The sequence below is a fragment of the Pan troglodytes genome, chromosome 3, assembly GCF_028858775.2.
Source record: "Pan troglodytes isolate AG18354 chromosome 3, NHGRI_mPanTro3-v2.0_pri, whole genome shotgun sequence".
Taxonomy (NCBI): Eukaryota; Metazoa; Chordata; class Mammalia; order Primates; family Hominidae; genus Pan; species Pan troglodytes.
This window is the reverse complement of record NC_072401.2, coordinates 180,476,129-180,499,306: the sequence shown is the minus strand read 5'-3', so window position 1 is coordinate 180,499,306 and position 23,178 is coordinate 180,476,129. Positions and strand designations below refer to the sequence as shown.

Below are 23,178 nucleotides of genomic sequence, written 5' to 3'. Positions count from 1 at the left end.
TTCAGATTGAAATCACAGTATTGACTTGGCTATGATTCTTTCTGGAGCTAGGGGCACTCTTTCAAATACGTGTGCTTTTGATAGAGTTTAGTTCCTTATGATTGTGGCACTGAGGCCTCTGTTTTCTTCCTGGCTGAAGTCTAGGTGTCACTTTAGGCTCCCAGAAGCCGCCCACAGTTTCTTGCCATGTATGTTCTTCCAAACACATTCTCACACATTGAATCTCTTCAACTTCCCTTTTAAGGGCTCACCTAATTGGGCCAGGATGCTCTTTTGGTTCATTCAAATCAACTCATCACAGGAGTGATGCCCTATCATAGTCACAGGCTCTGCCCACACGCAGAGAGGGAAATTACATGAGTGGTACACAGTGGAGGGCAGGTTTTTTGGGCCATCTTGTAATGCTGTCTGTTAAACTTACATATATTCTACTGATTATAGAGGGGGAAAGGAATCTATCTCTGGGAACCCTGAAAATGTGGATTTGATTTCTCTCACACAGGCAAACACCTAAAACAAGACAGGTCTGCTTCGTGTTGCCTCTTTCATTTTATCTATTCTAAAACAAATTATCCTAAATACATATCTAACTAAAGAAGCCTAGATTATTAAAACATTAGAGCTGCAAATGAAATTGAGGCATTGCATCCTGGCTTCCCTATTTTAGGTAGGCAGAATTCAGAACAGGTAGAAATTTCAAATTATAGGAAAGGCATTAAAAAGATTCTGGGTAGCCATAAAAAGACAAAAATCTATTATATCTCACAAAGTGCCACTTTCTCATTTCTGTGATGCTTGGGGGAGGCGATTTTCTCAAGGCAACTATGGGAAAAGCAAGATCAGACACAGCTATCTTCCATCCTCTGTTGCTTCTATGAAGTCTTTTAAGTTCAAAAGAAACTTGGACTTCCAAAGGCATTTCTCAAGTTCTATGTTAGTTTCACATTTTTTCTGAGGTTTGTCTTTTGCTAGTTCTTAATATTTCCTGAAATGAAGCTGAGGCTTGCTTCTTCTTTTGGGGTGGGGTGGGGGGAGGGTATGAACATAGTTCTTATTGGTAAATATTTTATGTGTTCCAAAAAAATATGTTACCTAAATTATTAAGTTCAGGGTTGTGTGTGTCTCCTTTCAATTAGGTTGTTAATTTTGTGTTCAGACACTGTAATTTTATTTTTTCTTATTGACTAGTGGAATCTGTTAAAAAATCTCTCTTATGTTAATGTGTTTGTCAATCCCACTTGTACTTCTAACAATTTTGTTTTCAGTCTTTTATGATCATTTTATTTTTTATATGGATGTTTGAAATTGTCACAATTTCTTACACAGTTAGATATATCTGACATTAATAATCTTGGATGTGGCTTAAAGTCTACATGGTCAGATATAGATATATCTACTCTGAAGTTTTTAACTGTCATTTTCCACCTTTTATTTTCATTCTTTACAAACATCCTTTTAAGCAGAATATGGTAGTATTAAAAAATAAACCTATCTAAGTTGTCAATATTTTCAATAGTGTATTTAGTTCAAAAACACTTATTTTGATTATTAATATACTTAGGCCAATTTTGTGTTTTATATTTGTCCCGTTTCAATATTTTGTTTTTAAATTTTAAACATTTGTGTTTCTAGGAATTATTTTTTATTTCTCACTACAATTTTCTTCACCTAATCTTTTGAAACTTATATTTCTTTTATTCTGTTAACTATTTTTATTTAAAATTAACATAATTTATAACACATTAGAAAAGTCTAATGGAAATCAATGTCTCAGTTGTTTTCTTGAAAAGTTTACCAAAATATACACTTTTTCTTTTTCTTTTTCTTTTTTTTGAAACAGCATCTTGCTTTGTTGCCCAGGCTGGAGTACAGTGGCGTCATCTTGGCTCACTGCAACCTCCGCCTCCCGGGTTCAAGCAATTCTCCTGCCTCAGCCTCCCAAGTAGCTGGAACTACAGGTGCAGACCACCATGCCTGACTAATTTTTTTGTATATTTAGTAGAGACAAGGTTTCATCATGTTGGCCAGGCTGGTCTCCAACTCCTGACCTCAAATGATCTGCCTGCCTCGGTCTCCCAAAGTTCTGGGATTACAGGTGTGAGCCACTGCGCCTGGCCAAATATACACATCCTTTAGAGGATTTCAGTCTCCCTCATATTTCCTGGACTTACATGCAGTTGATGTTCTCAATTTTAGTCTTTTTAAAAAATTCACAAACTAGACATTATTACAGAGACCATGTATTTACATTAATTTACAGCTTTTCTTATTCCCTTGTTCATCTTTCCTCTTGTATCACAGATTTTTCACGCAGGGTCCTTTGTTGTTGCTGTTGCTTTCTTTCTCTTCCTCCTCCTCCTTGTTCATGAAGTGTGGCCTTCAGAACTAGGAGGTTAATGGCTGGTAAACTCTATAAGTTTTTGTCATTCTGAAATGTTCTTATTTTATCCTCATTCCTTTAATCTCAACAAATAGTTTGATTATAAACACATTTTTTAGTTCACAAATATTTTCTCTCAACATAGATATTTAGATTACTCAAAATAAACATGCATGTTTTGTACCTTTTCCATTGGTGATGTTAACATCTTAATGACCCCTATTTAAAATTCTCTGCTTGTTGGTTTTGACACCTGTGTTACTTACGCTCTTCTCTCAATATTTTTCTACTGTGGATCATCCTCTTGGTATTATAGGTAAGCTATTCTTTGCCTAACTCAATATCTCAAAATATTTATTTGTAGAACTTTCAGAATTTTGGATTATCTATGCAGGTGTTTTGTCTGTTTTGAGTTAAATTCCGTATATCTTGTGAGGTATAAATCAAATTTTACTCTTTCTTTTTGCTTATGAATATCTAATTTTCCTGGCACTATTCTTGAAAATAATAAACTTTCTTCATTGAATGACGCTCACATCTTTGTCAAAACTTAGTTGACTCAATTTGTGAGTTTGTTTCTGGGTTCTCTAATCTGTTCGATTGACTTGTATTTCTATTATTTGGTAAATACATTTTGCATTCACACCAGCAATGAATGAGAATTGCTCTGCATGTTCGCCAGCATTTGGTATTTGTCAGCGTTTTGGATTTAAGCCATTCTAATAGATGTGTTTTAGTTTCACATTGTGTTTGTTTTGACTTGCAATTCTCTAATGACATATAATGTTGAATACCTATGCATATGCTTATTTTCCAAGTATAAAATTTTAAGTAAAGTTTCTCGTCAGAACTTTTACCCATTTTTAGTTGTGTTGTTTATTTTCTGATTATCATGTTTTAAGAGTTCTTTGTATATTTTTTATAGAAATCATTTATTAGATATATCAAAAATGTATCACCTTTGTCAAAAATTATTTGATTCTATTACTGAGTCTGTTTTCTGAGCTCCTGGTTCTTTGAGTCTTTTCTCTATTTATTTTACCAATAGCATACTGTCTTAATTACTGTAGCTTTATAATAAGTCTGGAATTCAGGTAATGTCAGCCCTCCAACTTTGTTTTCCCTTTCAGTATTGTGTTGGCTGTTTGAGGTCTTTTGCTTTTCTATTTAAACTTCAGAATCAGTTGGTTGATATCCACAAGAAAACGTGTGATTTTGTTGGTATTGCACTGAGTTTACAGATCAAGTCTCCCTCTTAATGAACATGGAATACCACTTCACGTATTTAGGTCTTTTGAAAAATTTTTTATCAAAGTTTTATAGTTTTCCTAGTGTAGATGTTTAACATACTTTGTTAGATTTATACCAAAATATTTCTTTTTTGTGTGCTAATTTTATCCACTATGTGGGCATAGAGTTGTTCATAATACTTCTTTATTATGTTTTTAATGTCTCAGGATGAGTTGTAACAGCCCCTCTTTCATTTCTAATATTAATAATTTGTTTTTAAAAATTTTCTTGGTTAGACTTACTAGATATTTTTTAATGTTATTGATCTTTTCAAAGATCCAGTTTGGGATTTTATTGATTATCTTTGTGCCTTGTTTTTAATTACATTGATTTCTGTTCTAATTTTTATTATTTCTTTCCTTCTGTTTATTGAGACTTAATTTGTTCTTCTTATACTAGTTTCCTAAGTTGGAAATTTATGGTATTGATTTTAGATCTCTCTTCTTATCTAATATACACATTCAATGCCATATATTTCCCTCAAGCACGGCTTCCACTGCAACCCACAAATTATGAGTAGTTATAATTTCATTTTTATTTCCAAATGAATTTTTAAAATTTCAGAGAGATTGGAAGTGAACCAAGCACTTGGTACTACATTAGTTATCTCTTCTATCATAACAAATCACTTAAAACTTAGCAGCTTGAATAATAAACATTTAGTATTGTATGGTTTCTGAGGGTCATGAAACTAGGAGCAACTCAGCCAGATGGTTCGGTGTCAGAATCTCTCAAAATATTTCAGTTTAGCTGTCAGCCTGGAATACAGTCATCTCAAGGTTCAATTTGGGCTACAAAATCCTTTTCCAAGTTTAGTCAGATGGTTTTTGATAGTTAAGAAGATATTTTCTTTGATCAGAAAACAACCTCATCTGACTCATGATCACACTAGAGACTATGCAGTTCATAGGGGAAGGGAAAAAAGAGACAATCTGAACACAGGAGTAATCAGTCAAAGAGTTAAGTCACTTTGTGGGCTGACATCAACAGTTTCCTGGTGAGTCACTACTGAAATGTACTTTATGCATTTATGAAAATGTATTTATGCATTCGTGACAGAGAGATCTATTTCCCTAGCAATCAAAGACTGCTGAGCATGGTGGGTCTTATTCAGTTTCTTAATTATCTTCAACCCTTACAGAAATGGGTATGAACATCAAAACTCCAAATCTGCACAGCTATTGGAAAGTAGAAGTGCATAGAACATAACTGGATAAAGGAATTTATCCAATTCCATCCATAGACGTTAAATAGAGTAGAATCTTGAGAATATTCACAACTTTAGATTGGTTATAAAAAATAATAAATTATCTCCAAATGTTATGCTTTTGGCCCAAGTGATAACTGCTACAAAAGGAGGGTCTCCCCCCAACTTCTCATGCTCCTTATAAGCCCCTGTTATTCACAAGACAGGCTGATGTGGAGATGTTCTATACACAAAACATAAGAATTAAACCAATGGGGAAAACGTTTGAATAAATTAAGCTATGTGTAAGTATTCAGATGATTAATTAAAAATGGCAAAAAAGAAAGAGGTTACCATTAAAATGGTAGTGTTTTAATATAAGAGATTAGGTGGTGTGATTGTTCTACTAACTCCTCAGATATTAAAGGATTGTGACAAATTTATTCAATTTATCCCAGCCCTAATGAATTTACCAAAAAAAAAAAAAAAAAAAAATCTTAGGAGGATGATGCAAGAGAGCTAGCTATAGATCCTCTATAACCAGTGCCAATTAATACAATATGAGGTTAAAAGTGGATTCTGATTCTGATTATAGGATTGTACACATTCTCTTGGCACAACCCCAAGAAAGGGATCTGAAATTGTTTGTTCTATAAGTAAAATGCCTTTGACATAGTGGAGGAATTTTATGGGTATTACTGGATACTGGTGTACAATGTAATACCACACAAAAACCTGTTTATTGAAAGGTAAAGGCAATATAACTGTTAAGTGGATCAGATGATAATATAACTGTAGAAGGAATAAACAGCAAAATAAACAGTAAAACTATGCTTCAAAATAGGAGCTAATAAATAAACGTTATAATGGTTTTTATATACTGATATAGTTTGGATGTGCGTCCTTGCTGAAATCTCATAATGAAATGTAATCTCCAGTGTTGGAGGTGGGGTCTGGTGGGAGACGATTGGATCATGGAGGCGGAGGAATTCTCATGAATGGTTTAGCACCATCCCACTTGGTACTGTACTCAAGATAGTGAGTTCTCTGGCTTCATACCTTGTCTACGCCATCCCTGCACAGAGTTCCTAACCTGTGGTCAGTAAAGAATGTCACTTTCTAACAGGTCTGGGAGCTCCAAGTTTATCCTGGGACCTTACAAGCAAAGAATCTCCCAACTCACAAGTATTTGAGGATACAAACACATGGCCGGGCACGGCTTTTTTTTTTTTTTTTTTTTTTTTCCCCAAAGTGCTAGGATTACAGGCGTGAGCCACCGCCCTCAGCCCTGGGCTCAGCTTTAAAGGTCTTATCTGAAATTCCTTGTGGAACAGAGTTCCATCAAAGCCAATTGAAAAGGCCTATGTAGAAATAACCATTCTTGCTGCACTTTATGCAAATAATCAGGCCAAGTATAATAATAAAGTTTATTCTACAAATAATACACACGGTCCTATCATAATTTATTCTTACCAAAAAAATAAGGACTGCAGAAAGGAATTGTGCTCCAAAGCTTATCATACTTTTGTCATTAAATCCTAGTCTCATTAACTGTTTTTAAGCTTTTTGCCTACGTTTTAGATGAACCCCGCCTATTCCTGTGAAGCAAGTGGTGAGCTCCTGAAGCTTGGAAGAATCAAAAAGGGATGGGTAATGGAAAAATCTGGATCAATATGCTAGTTCTGGGCAGTTATCCTGCAAATTCTGCCAGGTAATGAAAATGAGTAGGGTGCCCATAACCTGGAGGTTTCTTTGTTTGGGAAAATGAAACCAAGAAACTTCATAGACACCCCAAAGCGCAGTTCTATATCTTGGCAAGTAAAATTTTAGATGGAAATTATCTACTACACCACACTTGTGGGAATTGCTATACTCACTCTACTATTTGCAACAGGGTTATTATACATGGTAGCACCTCCTAAGTGAAATATTGGACAGAGAGCTTATGTCTTGTGTTAGTATTTGGACGCTGTATACTCAGTACTATAACTCAAATTGTTTCCTCTCACCTAGAAGCAATCAAACTCCAAGCCATGCTGCAAACTGAATCACCCATGGACACACCATTCTTCCGAGGACTCTTAGATCCAGCCCAGAGGGAGCCCTAGCTGCTGTTCCCCATTCAACGCCCCTTTTCAGCAGGAAGTAGCCAGAAAGAGTTGTCGCCCAAAACCCCCTAACAGCAGTTAAGGTGACATCTCCACAGGAGGAATATTATAGGAGTTACTAGAAATTATTTTAGGTAGATAGAGAGGAAAAGGGGTCCTTGGGAAGTTTTTGTTTCTTTTAAAGCAGCTCCAGAAGCATTTCTTGTCTAGCAGGAAAGCCCCAGCTTTTAGAGCCAGGTGGCAAGTTTTGATATGCAAATGCAGGCCATGAAAAACTGGGTCCACCCAAACATGGCCATTCCTCCGTCTTCTTCCTTGCCCCAACATGTGCCTGGAAACATGGCTGCTTGTACATATCCCCACGTGTGTAGAACATCATGGTGCCCTGTATTTGCATATTAAAAGGTGGGAGGGCCATTTTTTTTCACAAGCTACATGAGTAACATGTCTGGTCAAACCAATCCCCTGAGCCCTGTGCAAATCAGACACCACCTCCTCCAGCCTCCTCATATAACTGGCTGATTTCCTTGCACTCAGGATTTCCTCTCTCAGCTTTGGAGACCCCCTCCCTCTGTCTCTGTATGGGGGGGCTTCTTTATTCTTTCTTGCTTATTAAACTCTCCACTCTTTAAAACTAACAAACAAACAAAAAAATAAAAAAGATAGTTCTCATGAGCTTTGGTCATTTAAAAGTGTGTAGCGACAGGGCACGGTGACTCACGCCTGTAATCCCAGCACTTTGGGAGGCTGAGGCTGGTGGATTGCTTGAGGTCAGGAGTTCAAGACCAGTCAGGCCAACATGGTGAAACCCCACTTCTAATAAAAATACAAAAAAATTAGCCAGGCATGTTGACGTGTGCCTGTAATCCCAGCTACTCAGGAGGCTGAGGCAGGGGAATTGCTTGAACCGGGGAGGTGGAAGTTGCAGTGAGCCGCGATTGTACCACTGCACTCCAGCCTGGGAGACAGAGCAAGACTCAGTCTCAAAAAAAAAAAAAAAAAGGTGTGTAGCACGCTGCCCCCAACATCGCTCTCTTGCTCCCGCTTTTGCCATGTCTAGTGACTGCTCCTATTTTGCCTTCGACCATGAGTAAAAGCTCCTTGAAGCCTCCCCAGAAGCCCAGCAATGCTTGTACAGCCTGCAGAATCATGAGCCAATAAAACCTCTTTCTTTATAAATTACCCAGCCTCAGTTATTTCTCTACAGCAATGTAAGAATGGACTCTTACACATACCCATACACAAATATATTACTGGGATAAATGTGATGTCTGTACGAAGTGTGATGGATATGGGTTTACAGGTGAAAATATTATCTTTGTCTTGTTTTAACTGGGTATTTTAGGTGGAACCTTTAGGTCTATTTATAAGCACTCACATGGTAATTTTTAAAACAATAAAAAATACCCAGAGACAGACTATCAAGAATTTTTGTCTTAACTTTAAAATCATGTTAAATGCAATTATAATAATAGCCACAAATCCCTTCTTTTGTGGTTTGTCAGAAAGAAGACCTCTAGGAAAAACTTATAGATCCTCAAGTCTAACTCTAGACTACAAAGGATTAAATACATTTGTACCTACAAAAGTATCAGCTGGGTTCAATACAGTATTAACAATTCAGCAAGGCGCAGTGACTCATGTCTATAATCCCAGCACTTTGGGAGGCCGAGGTGGGTGGATCACGAGGTCAGGAGTTCAAGACCAGCCAGACCTACATAGTGAAACCCGGTCTCTACTAAAAAAAAAAAAAAAAAATACAAAAATTAGCTGGGCATTGGTGACGGGTACCTGTAGTCCCAGCTACTTGGGAGGCTGAGGGAGGAGAATCGCTTGAATCTTGGAGTTGGAGGTTGCAGTGAGCCAAGATGCCACTACACTCCAGCCTGGGCAACACAGCGAGACTTTGTCAAAAAACAACAACAACAACAAAAAACAAAAACAAAACAAACAAAAAAAAACAAAACCTGGGCAACAAGATAAAGGCGATTGGTATTCTGTGATCAGTTGGACTAACATTTTCTTCTTAATTTCTATCTTGCAAGAAAATCAAAGCCAATTTGAATTCATGTGTGATAGACTCCAGTATTTATTTACTGTGCTTTCTCAAGCATATTTAAATTTTTTTGCTTACTTCTGCAACCTGGTGAGATGAAACTTAAGTTTTATCCAGGTTAGAAGTATAATTTGCTATCTTTGTTATATAGTACTCATATCTCAATCTGAATATTAAGCTAAAACAGAATCTCTAGTGCCAATTAATCATATGACCAAAGGAAGTACCTGTACCAAATAAATGTTAAAATGAAGAGAATTACTTATTCCTCAAGCAATTAAAAATAGGTTATTTTCTTGAAATCAAAACAAGGAGGATAAAGTTTGAATGTATTGTTTGATTTGTGAAGATATCGTCTGTCACATCTGGAAATTTCAGTAACCCTGATTTACAAAGATATGAGGAAAAAAACTGAATTTTCTTGATGTTCTGGACAACTGCAGGCTCTCTTGAAGCCTCAAAGAACTAACACACCATAGATTCCTTTGGGACAACACTACCGTGATGTTCAAATGACATTGTGTCAGCAACTCACACACAAACAGAAGCCTTTGGCAAAAGCCCATGATTGCCAACCATTGGCTATTGTGGGGATTTGGGATTAGAAATTATCTGGGTTTACCTCCAGGCATAACTTTTTAAAAGACAATTGCTAGTCTATTATTGAACTTCAGTTGAAATTGTTAATGTTACATAAAGACATAAAATTATTTTAACACCTGAAAACTCCGTAATGTCATGGGTTATATCAGAACAACATTCTGAAAGGAAGGGAAATGCATCCTAAAATAGAAAGGGTATGTACAACAATCTATGTCAGGGCACCTTTGAGGACAACTATCATAATTAAAGAAGAAGCTCTTAGCCTTTGAGCTCTACATTAGGCCTTCCTGGTTATTCATCTAATTAATATCTGAAGGCACCACTTTCTATAACTGTTTACCAGAATATGATAGAGTGGCATGGTTTACAGAGGGTAGTAAGGAATAGAGGGCTGAAATTCAAACTGAAGGCAGCTGTATTGCAACTGTTCAAGGTTGTATATTGAATGGAGAAGGAAAAGAAAATCTCAACAGACAAGATAAAAAGTGGTAATCTTCATAACATCATAGAGAATAAATAATAGTAGTCACTATATTAAGAGATGTCAGGCCGGGCACAGTGGCTCATGCCTATAATCCCAGCACGTTGGAAGGTTGAGGCTGGTGGATCATTTGAGGTCAGGAGTTGAAGACCAGCCAGGCCAACATGGTGAAACCTCATCTCTACTAAAAATACAAAAAGTTAACCAGACATGGTGATGGGCACCTGTAATCCCAGCTACTTGGGAGACTGAGACGAGAATCGCTTGAACACCGGAGGCAGAGGTTGCAGTGAGCTGAGATCATGCCACTGCACTCCAGTCTGGGCAACAGAGTGAGAGACTCTGTCTCAAAAATAAATAAATAAATAAATGTCAATAAATGCAAACCTAGCAGACCATTCTCCCTTGTCTAAAGTTAATGGTCTAAATTGGTATGGCGAAGATTTAAGAAGTATTCAATTCAGAGTAACCAACGTTTCTGATATATTTTGATGATACTGGATGAACAATTACAATGATTCTAATGTCACCCTCTCTTTTGGTTTCCATTTTGCAGGTTTTATCTATTACACAGGGTGCATTCTTAGGGAGTAAGTAGGATGTGTTGCTTCCCAAAACAGAGGATTTTGTTCAATAGCAGGGATGTGGAAAATATGTAACTTTTAAACTAATAAATGCCCTTTTCAAAAAGGTGTCCATACATAGTGGTTAGACTATCTCCTGCTTTTACAACTCCTTATAATATCATGTGCCCCAATGCTTATAAATCATGTATGCATTTGTGAACGGAGGGCAATGATGAAGGTATAGTGTCATTTAGGGCATAACTTGGAGCCCCGTGAGTCCTTTCAGTTATTCAACACCATGTGATTGTCACATGCACTGCCTCTCTAGCAATCCCCAGCTTCAGATTACATCCACTCTATTCCCAAAGCATGTGAACTTTTACTAATAAATGTCTCTACAGGTGAAGGCACTACATAAAAATTTATTTCTTGTAATTTTCAAAAAGGGAGGGGGAATTCACATAACATAAAATTAACCATTTTAAAGTGAACCATTCAGTGACATTCTGTAGATTCACAATGTTGTACAATCACCACCTCTCTAGAAATCCCATGTGTATCAAGCATTTATTCCACAATCTCCGTTTCCCCAGCCCCTGTCAAGCATCAATTTTCTATCTTTATAGATTTCCTCTATGCTGGATATTTTATATAAATGGAATCACACAACATGTGACCATTTTTTGTCCAGCTTCTTTTACTTAGCAAAATGTTTTCAAGGTTCCTCCACTGTGTAGTCCAGCACTGTCACTGATGCTTGGAAAAAATCTGTGAATAAAGTAGATGCATATTCACTCTCAGGAGTTTGTAATTTAGCAGCTAAGGAAAGTCAATGGCAATAAATGCAACATAAAAACAATTTAAATTTTATAGTATGGCGGAAGATGATTGATATGAGGAAAAGAAAAAGTAAGGCAGGGTAGGTGGGATTTTGAGAGACGAGGGAGGAGTGGGTGCAATAATATATGATTGACCAAGTTAGGACTCAAAGAATGTGGAATTATACTAAAGAAGACAAAGAGGTGCGAGCATTGGTTAAATTGAGGTGATGGGGCACATCCAGTGCAGAAAAAAATAAGGCTGTGGAATGCTCTGATGTGGAAGTGCTCTTGGTGTGGTCAAAAAACAGCAAAGGAAGCTGATGTGCTGGATCCCAGAGATTAGGTGAGAGTGATAGAAGGCTAGAGAGATAAGGGTTGGGAGGTGGCACAGATCACATACAGCAGGGTCATGTATACCATTGACAGGACCTTGACGTTTTTACTCTGATCTGAGGACTCCTGGGAGAATTTTGATATTATATTTATGCTTTAAAATTACCTAATTGCTCCATTGAAAATAGATTGGGTGATATGGTAGATTTAATAATTCAGAGAAGAGATAATGTTGACTCAAACTATTAGGTAGCAAAGGATAGTGAGGCATGCATGTATTCTCAAGTACTATTAACAATTCCCTGATGAACTGGACGTAAAGGGAAAGAGTGAAAAGTGACTCTGGTGTTTTGGGGCTAAGCAATTGAGAAGCGAGATGTGATAGAAGTGTTTGGATGGCCAATCACTGGAGACAGAATTTAGGACCAGCATGCTAGTCTCTTGGAAGATTTGTGGGAAAGTTGAGTTTTAGCTCCTGATTTTGAAAAATGAAAAGTCTACCAGGAGGAAACCGGCAGAGGATCTGATGCTGAGATGGGAGATTATGATACACATCAGCCAGGCTGCACAAGGAAAATGCCTGCTGTTGATGCTGAAGCACAGCACATAGAGGAAACATGGCATCTTTCTGATTTGGAATTTAATTATCTTCTTGAGGAAAATTAGTCCCTCGGAGAATCTCAGCAGTGGAAAAATTTCAGAGAATGTGGGAAAGCAGGAAGTTCAGCACATATTGGCAGGTCTTGGCACTCCTTATTCTAGAACAGGCACTGGGAAATTATGGCCCACAGGCAACATCCAGCCTGCTGCATGTGTTTGTAATAAAGTTTTATTGGAACACAGAAACATGCATTTGCTTACATTTTGGCTGTGGCTGCTTTAGTGCTACAGTGCTGCAGTTGACTGGCTGCAGTAGAGACCATATGGCATGCCAAGCCAAAAATATCTGCTACCTACTGTTTTCCAGAAAATGTTTGCTGACCTCTGTCCTTGAATATGTTTGAGGGGGAAAAAAATCAGCTCACCCTCCTGATTAGATGCTGTAGTGCAGCTTCTATAAATGCTTCTATTTTCATGGTTTCATTTTTTGTTTACATATTTCTTGTCTTATGATCACTGTCCAAACAAATTCAAGATTTAATTAGAGTTTATGTCAGAAATCAGTGCTAATAACACCTCTACAAATAATGGTTGTGACCAGGCTTGAAGATTCTGAGGCTCTGTTAATGACTGATTATTGGTTATTGAGGGAAATAATCTCTGTCAAGGTATTCCAGGCTCATGGAGGAATTTATAAGATTCCCCAAACAAAATTATTTAGTAACTGAAGTTGGTACAAAAGTTATGAAATAATACTTTTTGGTATTTTATTTCCCCTATTCAGACCTGCAGAAGAAATATGTGAGTATTTACATAAATGACTCATACCTCTGATAGCAATGTTTATTTATTTGTTTGTTTGTTTTTATTATTATTATTTATGAGACAGGTTTTGCTTAGTCACACAGGCTGGAGTGGAGTGGTATGATCATAGTTCACTGCACCCTTGATCTCCCAGGCTCAAGCAATCCTCACAACTCAGCTTCCCAAGTATCTGGGACTGCAAGTGTGTGTCACCATGACCAGCTAATTTTTTTTTTTTTTTTGATAGAGACAGGTTCGCACTATATTGCCCAAGCTGGTCCTGAACGCCTGGGCTCAAGCAATCCTCCTGCCTCAGCCTCCCAAAGTGCTGGAATTACAGGTGTGAGCCACCACACCCAGCCATAATATTTAAAGAAATAAGATAATGATATATTAGAATCATATACAACCATCTATTACTGTTTTCTGCTCAGGCAATATCTCATACAGCTTCATAAAAAAACAAGTATTCCAGGACTCGGGAGGCATGTAAAACCTTTAAAAACATATAAAAGTTTCAAATAAATCCTGGAAAATGTTAGTCAAAGGCAAAGAAAGTGTTTTAATTACTTTATTCTAGAATTTCAAATGCCTTTACACAGAAGATATCGGCCAGCTGTTCTTCATTTCCACAGAGAGGAGAGCAACCGATGCAGACTTAACTAGCAGTAATAAAGCGAGCAATAAGGAGATTCTACTAAAAGCGAGAATGAAAACATTTTAGGGTACGTTAAGACATCTTCTCTGGAGATTTTTTTTAGTCATGGATAGATTCTCATTTGTCTGGAATGGTGAGCATGTGGCCCAGGAAAAAGTTAGGGAGAGGACTAGATTTGCTTTTCTGTCCTTGAGGTTTTGTAGGTGACTTTAAAATTTGCAATGTATTTCTCAACACTTCCAACATATGGGAGCTAATTCATGCAAGACATTTCATAAATTGTGGGTTTTAGTTTAGAATCATAAGATCTACTTTCCACCCTTGAACAATGAATGGAAAATTGAAAATATTTTAAAGACAATGTTTAGCAGATAGCTCCAAAATTTAATTTCATATGTTTTCTATTAAAGATTTAAAATCTTAGGAAGAGATACTGAAGGCTACCTTTAAGTTTTCACAATAATTTAGAAAATAGGACCAAGTATTTTCAGGTCTCATTTCAAATCAAGAAAAAAAAAATTTGGAAGAAAAATAAAATGTATAAGCAATTCTCTAGATGTTCAGTATATGTGGTACATTTATTTTTTAATATGAAAGTATTTAATTACATGTGGAATAAAATTTTTTATTATTCTTTTAGCTGTTTAGGTGAGCTATTAAAATAGGCCCCTAAGAAGAAAAAATAAATATAATAGCAAAGTAAAAAAATAAAATATTAAAGGAAGCACTTTCAAAAAATTGTGGCAAAATATTTAAATTAAAGAAGAGAAAAGCAAAAAAAGGAAAACAAAATTCATTTGGATTATTAGCCTCGTTTGTAAGGCTTTTCTGTCAGGGAGGCATTTCAGGAGTCATGGATAAAGTATACTTTGAAGTGGAAATATCAGATTTCATATTCTGGTTCTAACACATAAAGATTTGTGATTAGGAAAGATATTTCAATTTCCTGAACCTCTGAGACTCCATTTTTAAAAGAAAAACGAGTTTCATGGTGTTATTAATAGCAGCAGGAGACAGTCAAATTCCTAAGCAGATAGGAGCGCGTCCCTGGTAAAACCTGACCAAGCCAAAGACAGTTTTGCCTGAAAACCAAGCTTCTGGACCAGAGTGAGAAGTTCTATTCCGGTTTGCCCACTCTCTCTCTATTGATTCCTTCTGGATGAAGCTTTTTAACCAATCAAATGTTGCCTTTTCCAAGGCTACCTTACAGCACACACCTCCTCATTGCAAACCTATAAAAACCCTGGAGTCAGCCTTTCAGACATTTATCTGCTTTGGGCCTCCTTCTCACACAGAGGGCTACCCACTTCAGGTCCCCTCTCATTGTGGAGAGCTTTTCTGTCACTCAATCAAATTCTTCTCTGTCTTGCTCTCTTACCGGTGTCCACGTACCTCATTCTTCTGGTCACAGAACAAGAACCTGGAACCTGCCGCATAGTGGGAGTGAAAAGGGCAGCAGCACGCTTCTGGTTGGCTCGCCCATCTAGGCAGCGGGACCGAATGAGTTGTGACACGCCCTCGTTCGCTCGGCTGTAAATGGCGGGAATGAGAGAGAACTGTAACACTTCCTGGGGGCCCACACCTCAGAACTCCCCGAGCAGAATCTGTGACCACCTCCTTGGAGTTCCGTGGTCACTGTTGTCTCCGAGTTTTGGAGCGCCACAGCGCTCCCCTTGTCTAAATGCTGGCTCCCAGACATGGAAGCCCCTTGTGGCACTTCTGGTCCTGCCACGGGCTGGACCATGGTGACCACACAGCCATGGTGGTCACGGGATCCAGGCCAGGGTGAGAGTCGAGTGCAGCCTGCCAGGTTGAGCGGGCTGGAGTGAAACCCGGGCAGAGGGGCCTCCAGCCACAGAAGTTTCTGGCTGGCAAAGCGGCACTGAAGGTATCCTGTGTCATTAATATAATTAAAATAGTTAAGAAATATAAAGCACTTACAAACGGTACTGATGACATGGGCAACATTCAGCAAATATGGACTAGTCAGTGTCTCAGTGGAAGTAATGTAGTAATAATAGGCATGACAGTGGTACTAATTACTATTATAAAGTATTTTATTGATAATGTAACATTAAGATATATGGTTTTATGTAGTTTACTAAAATTACTAACTTTGAAGTATCTAATATAATGAAATAGTACATTAAACATAAAATAGTGTATATATGGTAAAGTGGAATGGCACTAAATAACTTAAAAAATATGAATTAGGCATGGCTATATTCTGGACAATGTTAACAGCAGAACCGTTCAGGACTTGACCAATCTGTTTTGACTAATATAACTTTAAGGAATATCATTATAACATTCTTTCAGCTCATCTGCAAAAGGTAAAATAAAAAAAAAACTTAAAGAAATGTAACAAATTAAAAGTTTTAATACATATTTTGAAAATAAAGCACATAAAGGAAATTAAATGCCACTGATATAAAAAAATTTTATGTAGTCAGAAAAATCTAGCCAATGATAACCACTTAGTAAGTGATAGAGCCTGGATTTGAACCGAGGAAGTATAAATTCAGAGTAGATATTTTTAACTACGAAACTATAGACTCCTACCTGCAAGTCTAGTAGAGAGGAATTGCATAAATCATCCCTAAAGTCTTATTACATATCCCAGAAGAATACTGGATTTGCAAGAAGATAAAACATATTTTTGAATATATATAAAATGAAATTTTCTGGTCTTATAAAATTATTTTATGTTAATATTAAATTATGCTATTATTTGGAATTGTAAAATATTCTCTTTTTATAAAGCATTCATCTTTTCCTCACAAAACTGAAACAAGATCGTGTAGATTACTGATTAGATATACATGACTTTGTAACACCATCTGTCACCATGAAAAGGTCTTTAGAGTTTTCATCAAAAATAATTTCATTTAAATTTGCCATAGGAAATACTATATTTGAAGTTGTCATAGACACAGAGATTACAGGAGAGGTAGTCTTTGTGGTTTCTTATCAGTCTTAAATGCCTAACTGTGTCTCTGAATTCATTTTTCTTCCTCTAAGAGTTATTCATTATAACCCCCACATTATTATCTGCTGCAGCAATACATTGAGTGTTAGGCCAAACAACTTCACAAATGCCTTTATTCCAGATTAATTTATTTTTAGCCTTTTTCTTTCTTCATCTTTTTTGGTTGACTCTTGAGGGTAACTCTAAGTAAATTATTCAACTTCTGAATCATTGTGATTCCAATTTCCAATTATGATTCTGATTTCTTTAAAACTGTGCATAACATGTTTCCTACTATATTGTGAGGGTCTTTTCCCCAGATTACTTGAAATCTGATAAATGTCAAACGATGGGAATTTTTCTATTATATATTCAGACATTCTACCTTGAAGTTTACTTCTTCTTCCTGTCTTATCTAATTACAAAAATAAATTTATATATTATTCTAGGGTACCTGATGATTTTGGCAGTAATCATAATGTAGTTGGTAGTGGCATTGGTAGCAAACATATCCTATTTTTACTATTTGATTTAAAATGTTTCACCTACATCTTCAGGTAAAGAATGGAAAGATACATTACCTCCTAAGTTGATAAATTGCCTGCCCCACTCCATCTGCCCAGTCTCCTCTAACAGTTCTTTTTAGCCTGTTATTATGAATGGAACATTTATTTAAAAAACAAAACAAAACAATAGCCAGACACGGTGACTCACACCGGTATTCCCAGCACTTTGGGAGGCCAAGGCGGACAGATCACAAGATCAGGAGTTCGAGACCACCCTGGCCAGCATGGTGAAACCCCATCTCTACTAAAAATACAAAAATTAGCCAGGCATGGTGGCGCACGCCATCAATCCCAGCTACTCAGGAGGCTGAGGCGGGAGAATTGCTTGAACCCAGGAGGCAGAGGTTGCAGTGAGCTGAGATTGCACCACTGCACTCCAGCCTGGGCAACAGAGCGAGACTCCGTCTCAAAATAAATAAATAAATAAAATAATAATGATAATAATTAAAGAAAATGTTCTAATTTGCATCACAGCCTTGAAACAATCAATTTTCTTTTTGAAAAGTTACAAGGATCTAACTATGCACAGTATACAGTATACACTTACCGCATGCACAGTCTGCACCTTGTCTTTTAGAAATCAAAGAAGGCAGTCTCAGAGAAGGTTTCAGTGTGAAATGGAGCTAATTTTTACACATTTTGAAAAAATACATAAATTTCAGCATCAGTACTTAAGCTGTTCTTAAATTGAGAAAGCATAGTTCTATGATCATCATTAGTCTGGTCTACTCACTGCTACAATTTAATGATTGAAATACATAATTGTCTTCCATATATATTACTTTATATTATTAGGTTACAGATGGAGCTATGTGGGATCTTTAAAATTCTGAAGTAACATGCAAAGCTGTTACCATTCTCTGATTTATTGTGGGGCAGCTCCAAGCAGCAGCCACATGGGCTGCGCAAAATGCAGAAGTTGTTGAAGTCCCTGGGCCCACAGAACTGGAAAGTCAACATGAGATAGATGGGAAAACCTCTGCTTGCCCTGCCTGCAGCAACTCCTCTGGCCATTTTAGACCTGGCACTGATGGATTTCTGAGGGAGTGACATTCATCTGCCCTTGGGCAGAAACACATCATCTAGTCTGAGGAATGTAAAGACTGAATGCTTTTAAGGCAAAATCTAAGATCTTTTTTAAAAGTGGCAATTTTAAAGTTTTCTTCTTCCCCAAACTATTAATATGAATATAGAGACAACTTTTCTTTAATCTGTACTTCATGTATCAACATGAAAGACATTTTTAATCTTGACTTTATAAATTCTCTAGATATAAGCATCTGATGGAAAAGTGAACTTTCTAAAACCTCAATACAGAATATTCAATGCTTCCTTTCCCTCACATTGACTTCTACTTATTACAGCCACATAAAAAAAGTCAACAAAAGTACCACATCCCTTGTTACACAAACTCAATATGTGCTCCTCAAATATGCTACTGGGATCCTTTGATGCAATGTGAATGTATTCAGGGATTTTCCTTAACCTCCATGGCAGTTCTAGATATATGGATTCAATCAAGAATACTAGAAAATTTTGCTTTTACAAAGTAGTCTTTTTCTTTCATAAAATAGGCAATACAAATATGTAAATATAACTCAATCTCATAATCTCAATCTCAAGGTATCTTAAGTGAAATTTAAACAAAAGTAATTATTGGCGTTTTTCTATTAGTTTAGAAAGAGAAGAAAAATATCCATATTATTCCATTCTGTACAGAAATGGGCCTTTTCTATTATTATTGATATTCATAAAGAATCTCTAATTCTTTATGAATTAGAATAATTCTAATTCACAAAATTTTAGAGAATTCTAATTCTCAAAAATAATTTCATCTAAATGTGCAAATTGTTCATTAAAGCCTTGTTTGTAATAATAAATTTTTTTTAAATCAAATGATTATGTTTAGGGCACTGGATAAAGAAATTATGCTACTCCCATGGAATAAATGACTTAGGATATATTTAAAAGAAAGACATGTTTCATATATACTTTTATTAGAAATATCATTAAAGAAAATAATAGAACAGCATTGTGTTATAATCGTGGTTACTGCATATTTTACACACACACACACACACACACACACACACATGCTCTTTTGAAAAATTACGTCCCCAGATGTGAACAGTGAATATGAGTTAGAAGTAGGAGATTTTGCTTATAATTTTTTTCTATTTTTCTATTTTTTAATTAAAAATAGATATCATTGTTCTAATTGTAAGGAAATACATGTTTTAAAGTGAAGTAATAGGGACATGTCAGAATATAGCACTTTGATATTTTTCAAGCACTAAGTCTTGAGGTTTTTCAATTAAACAAGACTGTCCACATGTTATCTTGCGTACAATTTAGTAGTCAAAAGAAACACTAAGAGTGGGGTTCCATCTTAAAAGTTTCCTTGCCTTATCCATTTCATCCCTCAAAACAAACTGAGGCCCGTGAATGGTTAAAAAACAAGCAAATAAAAACTCACACTAACATTATTTGTCTAAGATTTAATCTTGCTTTTCTGAATCCAAATTCAATTTCTTCTCTCTACAATGTGTTAATGTTAGACATATATCTCTTTAAGAGTATAGGGAGAATAGCCAGCCATGGTGGCACAGGCCTGCAGTCTCAGCTACTAGGGGGGCTGAGGTGGGAAGATCCCATGAGCCTGGGAGGCAGAGACTGCAGTGAGCCGAGTTCATGCCTTTGTATTTTAACCTGAAAATCTTGCAAAACAGTTAATGGAAATGAGGAAGTAGTAATTTATTCTGCTTTAGAAACATAGTTATCTAAAATGATCTAGAAAAGTGAGGTTGAAATGGAATCTAAAGATTTATATGATGATCATAGTGGAACTTGGGGATAAAGATTTTCTATGTGCTAGAGGTTTTCAGGTCTAATATTTATTTTTCATAATTGTGAATATATTTGTTTTATACAGTGTATACCACTCATTTGTAAGTGAATTGAGAATATTAAATTCAGTCTGAGAGGATTATCTGTCTTGTCATCCTTAATATTTACATAAAGGCAATGGGACTGCTTAAGCCATGATTCTCTGTATGTTAGTGAAGAACAACCTCCCACACTTCTGCATAATAGTTTATAACTCCCAGCAACATTTCCAATTTTGTTTAGCTGGAGACTAAATATGCCTCAGATGAATAAGACTGGACAGATGGTTTCTTGGAGATGATATAGAAAAGAGAACACACCCATAAACCTAAAAGAGAAATACTTTATCTTTTTTTTTTTGTATAGGCGTACTTTAAGTTCTGGGATACATGTGCAGAAAGTGCAGGTTTGTTACATAGGCATACACATGCCATGGTGGTTTGCTGCATCCATCAACCCATCATCTACATTAGGTATTTCTCTTAATCTTATAAATTATATTCAATGATTACAGAAAACCTAGATAATTACAGAACTTTTTATAAAAGCATTGTGGGGGTTTTCCTCAAGGAAAACAAAACAGCCATTTGCATGCCCTCACTATATTTTGTGACCCTGAGAGCTTTATTTGCAGCAGAATAAAAATATTGAATGGTAGGAAGGTTTTATTGACAGATTCTATATTAAGCAGACACCAAAAGATCTATAGACATGAGGCTTAAAATCTTTAGGATTCTTTTTATTTCCACTGGTAGAAATCAAAGTTAAATGTACAAATATTTCTTAAAAATGTTATTTAAAAATACTCATTTAATTGATATTATTTGTTCTTCTCTGCTTTATTAAAAGAAACTAAATTTCCAAACTGTATTTTCTGCTTAGAATTATAAAACTACCCATAATTGTCAGACATTTGCAATGTAAAATTAAAGGGAACCCAATTCCTCCTCCCTCCCATCCCGCCACCAGTTACCATTTTGACATAAGAATTATTCTGAGCAGAAGTGAATTGAGAGATGGCAGATCAGGAAAACTTCTCTGCCTTCCCCCTGTCTGCCTAAAAGCTGTGCATAAATTTCCTTTTGTGTAGGTGTTCCCTTTATAATAATAGAAAAGAAAAAAACAATCTTCATCGATGCAGATGGAGATGACACTAGACGGGTCTGCATAAACAGAACTTTACTAGACAGGCTTTATCATTTATCAGTGTCCCCATATATTTGCCTTCCTTCCATTTACTGCCCCTCGAAGCTAAATCTCCTTTCTTTTATCTTGTGACATCTCCACAATTAATCACCCTTTGTTAAGTTGGGATACAAGTCCCCTGAGTTTAACCATTTCTTTGGGTCTTCACTTTCTACAAAGTCCTCTGTGCACATAAAAAAAATAAATTATTAATTTCAAATAAAATTTGCATGTATTTTTTCCCATTAGATGCCTTTTGTCAGTCTAATTCACAAGCCCCAGGTGCACATCTTAAGAGGATAGAGGAAAGTTTTTATTTTGCTCCATTTCGGGTGACCACAAAGAGACAGCATAGACTAGGACACCTTGTTCCTCCAGAGCCTGCAGCTGAGATCTTGGGATTCCTAATGCTATGAACTGAATGTCTGTATGTCTCATCCCGGAGTCATACGTTAAATCTTAACATGGTATTAGGAGGTGGAAGCTTCAGGAGGTAATTGCATTTGAAGGGAGGACTCTCATGAATGGGATTAATGCCCTTATAAGGAGAGACACAAATGCTCGCTTCTCTTTCTCTCTCCACCACGTGAAGATAAAGCAAGAAAGTGGCTATCTGTAAACCAGGAAGTGGGCCCTCACCAAGAACATGACTGGGCTGCCACCTTCTTGTTAGATTTCCAGCTTGGAATTGTGAAAATATTTGTTTTTTTAAGCCACCCAATCTATGATATTCTGTTGTAGCCACCCAAACTGACTAAGGCACCTAATAAAGACTGAAAAAGGTAAGAATTCTTCTTGAGTAAGCCTCTTGGATTTTCCATCAGTAGCATCTGACTGAGAGAGGGTTGTAAGTTCTGTCTTTTCTTGTTCCTTTTTAAATTTTCAATTTAGATTAACAAGGTAAAAACATTTGTATAAATTAATTCCTTAGGTATTGCCACTTTTGTTCTATTTGGCCTTTGCTGTTGATCCATTCCCCACCAGGATAGCCATCATTTTACTTTGCCTTTGCCTTTTGTGTCCTTTGTCATAAGGCAGGGAATCATAGTGTTCCTGAACCAAACTGAGGGTCGGGCTGCTATTTCTCGAGGCCCAGTAACAAGATGCAGATGAACTAGGGAAGAAGAGAGTTTTTATTTCTGTAACTGGTTACAGGGAGAAATCCTGGAAAATATCACCAGATCAACTCCAACTCACAAAGTTTTCCAAAGCTCATCTTACCTTCTAAGCTATAAGTCTACATGTAAGTGTGCATTCCAAAGACATAAGTGATTAACTTCTTTTAATCTATAACTAAGATCTGAGTCCTGAAGACCTTCCTCTGGAGCCTCAGTAGGTTTACTTAATCTAAATAGGTCCAGGTGCTGGGGTGATTACCCTTATCTTGTCTCCTGCTAAATCATGGAGGTTTGGGGAGTTTCTTCAGACCCCCAGTAAACTTGTTTGTGGAAGCCTGGGGAGTTTCTTTGGACCCCCAATAAAACTTGTTTAATCCTAAACGGTCCTGTTAAGAATTCCCTCATTATCTTGTCGTGCTTCAATGCCCAAGAAAGACCCAGGCAAAACTCTTGGTGGGCTTCTGTTACATTTCAGCCTTTGTATAAGGGCACTGGCTCTATCAGCTTTTAATATTTATCTTCACTGCTCAGTCAGTACTGAGACAGTTGTTATGGAGGCCTGCGTTAGT

The 23,178-nt window shown here is 36.6% G+C and overlaps 1 long non-coding RNA gene across 1 annotated transcript in view; it reads right to left on the bottom strand.

Annotated features, from left to right (window-relative positions):
- Window positions 1-15,433, bottom strand: part of LOC129143796 (uncharacterized) — a 65,208-nt gene extending 49,775 nt beyond the window's left edge. The window contains exon 1 of the long non-coding RNA XR_008547673.2: window positions 15,279-15,433. This is a non-coding gene — a long non-coding RNA (uncharacterized LOC129143796). The remainder of the gene's footprint in view (window positions 1-15,278) is intronic.
- Window positions 15,434-23,178: the final 7,745 nt, after the last annotated feature.